Source organism: Rhinopithecus bieti, unplaced genomic scaffold (genome assembly GCF_001698545.2).
Source record: "Rhinopithecus bieti isolate Rb0 unplaced genomic scaffold, ASM169854v2 scaffold_1017, whole genome shotgun sequence".
Taxonomy (NCBI): Eukaryota; Metazoa; Chordata; class Mammalia; order Primates; family Cercopithecidae; genus Rhinopithecus; species Rhinopithecus bieti.
In genome coordinates, this window is record NW_016803657.1 from 8,055,939 (window position 1) to 8,060,601 (window position 4,663).

The following is a 4,663-nucleotide window of genomic DNA, read 5'->3' on the forward strand; positions in this document are numbered from 1 at the left end:
CCAAGTTTATTGAAGTCTATTTGTAATAATATCCAGAGGCCATGTTAGCCTTTCCACTCAGGAAACAACTTTCATTAGTATATGGAACTTGCAGACTCTATCAGCTGCAGAGCTAATAAAGGCTGACCACTACCAAGGCTCATTAAGGCACAAGATGTGCTCATGGAAAGAGAAGGAGATCTGGTGAACTTTCTAGGAGGCATCTTATTCTAAACTCAGATGATCTAAACTACTTTCGAATTTTTGCTCCTTGTTAAGTCAGTCTAGAGATCCCTTCCTCCTTTCTTCATGTGAGACCCGCCTTTAAAGAAAAAAAGTTTTAAAATGGCAACAGAAAGCTTGCCAAGAAAACTCTGGGGCAGTATGGACCACACAGGTACAATTTATACCGGCAGAAAGCAACGTAAGAAGATACTCCAATAAAGAAAGCTTTGATCACCTTCAGCAGTTTTCCCTCCTCTTCCCTCTCTTCCCTAGCATAACACACAGGCCAGGACAGCGTGCCATTAACCCTCCACTTCTGCCCTCCTCCCTCAGCCCTAAGCTGAGTATTAAAATGAATCATACAAAGAGAAAAATCCTTAGGTATTTCAGACAAATAGCATAGTGCCTGGGCTACATAGTAATGGAAACAGTAACAAAAAAGACATTTGTCCCGTGACCTTACAGTGCCAACAGGATTTTACATCCTTCCTGGAACCGTCATCCACCATCAACTGACTTTGCTTCCTCTTAATCCCAGCAGCCTCCTCTGGCTTTCACACAGGAAGCCATCATCTCCCTGGTCTTGGCTAGTTTTGCCCACATCCTGGGCAAATTCCTTAGCTCCTTTCCTCTCTATAAAATAGTGCCCTAAGGTGGAGATTCAGTTACATTATTTTGGAGATTTTATTACTATTTCTATATGTCCAGATGCTTGCCCAAATAAAACCGGATTTATTATTTGATGCCTGTACAGTAATTTAGCTACAAGAGCACTGATGCTAATGGCATTTCTGCAGAGGCCAGCTCCAGGGACGCCATGCACACAGGCACCTCTCCTATAGCTGACAGAGGGGCATCCTTGGCTATGCCAGATGCCCACAATGTGTCCACGGCTCACAGGGGTGCACACAGGATGTGCAAGGCTGGGGAGTGAGCAGCATGTCTGTGCCCCAGGGTCCCTGGACAGGAAGGTGCAGGCATGCCAGGCCCTGCATGGCTGGAGGTGCTGGCAGAAGGGAAGGTGGAAAATTACACAGCACCTATCTGCTGCTTCCTGGCTTATCTGCCCTTAGTAAGTCTCTTTGAGCACTTAGAAGCTCTTTCCTCTATCTCCTAAGTAATTATTCATTCTTGTACATGCTTGAGCGTCTCCAAATGCTTTTTTGAACGATAGAACCAAGTTTAATAACCACACCACTGTACCACAGGCAATACAGCAAGACACGCGCCATGTACTTCCACATGACACACGGACAGGCGATTAAAAAGGCAGGAAGCACTTCTGTGTAAGTGTGCCTCGACCCAATAGGAGCAAAGGAAATCATGACTGTTTCGATTCTGTTACCTGGAAGGAGGCAGCTTAGTTCAAGGATAGCAAAGAAATTGGTGCTTACATTAGACAATGCAATAAGCTTTGCAGTCTGTTCCTCAGCCTCATGTTAAATTCCGGGACTCAGGTTGTGTGAAGGCTTGGCACTTCTGAGTGCGTATAATTTGCAGTGCTGGTCTACAGGGAAGTGTGGTTGGAACTATGTAGCCAAAATAATGGGAATATTTTGTTTTTTGTGTATTATTCAGTATTGGTAATTTGGATCATCGGAGGCAATTTTCAGCCCTTTATTCAATTTTAGAATTTTGTTATTATTTTAAGAATTTGCCAGGTCATTTTGTGACCCTTTTTTTCTAATTCATTTTCCACCTGTAAAATATTGGATTATACATGAAATACCTATAGGAAGCATGCCATTATTTTATGTATTAGCACAAAAAGAAAAAAAATACCTCCAATTAAATTATGACTCAATACTTTCTTGCAAGTCTCTTTAAGTCACCCTCACCTCAGAGGTGCTAAAATATCAGGAGAAATGAACAAATTTTAATTCAGAAAATTGGACATGTCTGCGCTCTGCAGTTGGAACAATGGTAAGAGCTAGTAATGGGCTTGTTTTATATCTTAGTTTACTATTTTGTTCCAAATAAGAAAATGTATATCCACTAAACCCCCACAAAGCCAAACAAAACAATCAAAACCAAACAATCAAAAAATTAAAGAGAAACAAAAGAAGAAGCTAAACCACATTGAGATTTCTCCCAGCAAAGAGGAGAGGTGGGTGCAAACCTTCCTGCCCTCTGCAACATGCCTGCAAGGCAAGCATGAGGAGGCTTTAAAAGTGTAAAGGGATAAGGAAAAAGGAAAAAGACGAGGAGACAACATGCAAGAAAATTCCAGAAGCTGGAAAGCAGACAGAGAGTAGAAAGCAACTTAGACAGCAGAGGGAAAATCCAAGATGCAGTCGGGTCCAGCTGGCACAAAAAGATCAGGGTGAAGATGGTGACAACGGGATTCCCCCAAGGACGCGACAGCCAGGCTCCTCGATGGCAAGAACTCGGTCCCCAGACCTCGCCACACACTTAGAGCCACCAAGCAGCGACGTCTTGTTACCCTTACATAGGAGCAGACACCAGCAGTCACCAGACATTTGAGGACAGCCTCTCCTGTGAGAGGCAAAGACTCAAACGGACCCAAGAAGCCAGAGACGGGAGAGAGCCCAAGTGTGCACAGGAGCAAGCCTGCCAGAAGGAGGACAGGAGAGACAGCCTCCCTCCTCCCTCCTGCTCCTCCTCCAGCTCTGCCCGTTCCCCCTCACCAGACAGGCCCAAAGGGGAGTGGGGACCTGAAGAGAGGAGAGGGAAGCCGAGGCTTCCCCAGAATGGATGGGGCAGAGAGCAAATTGAAGAGATGGGGACAGTTAGGGGTTCCAAAGACTTCCTGGAAATGTCGGGTCCTTGGATGGTGCTGCTCAAGAGAAAAAACAATGAAGCCATCACAGACTCTGAAAGAAATATGAAAAGTCAAAACCCTGAGCCAGATCGAGAGTGGCACTCCCCTTTTCCACTTAGGGCCCTTCCTGCGGAGCAGCCAGTTCCATCCAACACGCCTTCCCCAAGAAACGAGAGAGACAAATGAGAAAGAAACCTCACCCTCCAGCCAAGCCAGTTAACAAGGCGGGCACACTCCACACTTCCAGGGGCCTCCTTAGCTGCAGCCCTATTGTCAGTTGTCAGCACTCTGCCTGTTTTCTTTTTTGTTTATTGGGGTTTTTTGTTTTGTTTTGTTTTTTGAGATGGAGTCTCGCTCTGTTGCCGAGGCTGGAGTGCAATGGCGTGATCTCGGCTCACTGCAACCACTGCCTGCCAGGCTCAGGTGATTCTCCTGCCGGAGCCTCCCAAGTAGCTGGGATTACAGGCACCAGCCACCACACCCAGCTAATTTTTGTATTTTTAGTAGAGATGAGGTTTTACCACGTTGGCCAGGTTGGTCTGGAACTCCTGACCTCAGTGATCTACCCGCCTCGGCATCCCAAAGTGACTCTGCCTGTTTTCTAATTCCATGCAGCAACAGGCAGCCGTGTCACTGAACTGTTGCCACTTGTTAACCAGGTCCCACTTCCTCCAGAAAAATAAGATTTTCCTGACCTTCCTGAAAGCTTCCTCCTGCTGCCTCCTGGAAGTCCAGAATTCCATGAAGAGTGTGTGCAGGGGTCTAAGCTCTCACCAGTACACTCCCCAGAATTCCTCCAATTCCTCACCTTCCACCTACTCCCCAGTTTCAAAGGTTCTTTTATATTGCAGGGGTCGTCTTGGCAGCACCTCACTTCCAGGTACTGATCTCTGCATCAGTTACATTTTGCTGCATCACAAATTACCCCAAACCTTAGCAGCTGGGAAAAACAGGCATTGTTACCTGAGTTTCTGTGGGCGGGGAACAGGTGTAGCTCCTGTGGGTCCTCTGGCTCCAGGCAGCTCACACAGTGACTGGGGCTGGGCTCTTGTCCCAGAGCCGGACGGGGTGCATACTCCTGAGGCCCAGTCCCCCACCATGTGGTCTTGCCATAGCATTGCCTCCCAGATGGCCGCTGGCTTCCCCCAGGCCAAGAGGCCCAACAGCAAGCAGGAAAAGCACCCAAGACAGAAGCCGTAGTCTTTCTATGACCTAAACTCAACCGTGTCACCTGCCAGTTTGCTGTATTCTACTCATGAGGAGTGAGTCACTAAAGCTCAGCCCACACCCAGGGGAGGGACCACCCAAGGTCACCACAGGGGCAGGAGTGACCTTGGAAAATCTCCCAGGCATAGAAAGCTTGTTTCTAGATTGAAAGGGCACCCCACGTGCTCAGAGAAGTGAAGGAGCCTGGTCTAAAACCAGGCACTTCATCAGGAGCCTGCAGCGCAGCCAAGAGAAAAAATCGTCCAGGTGTCCCTAAGGAAACAGGCCATGTTTGACAGACATACACAGAAACACAAATACACATACACACATACATGTACACAGAAACCACACACACACAGACTCACACTACAGACACACATAGAAACAAATACACATAAACACAGTCACACAAACACACATACATGCATTACACATAAACACACAGACACTACACACAGACATAGAAAC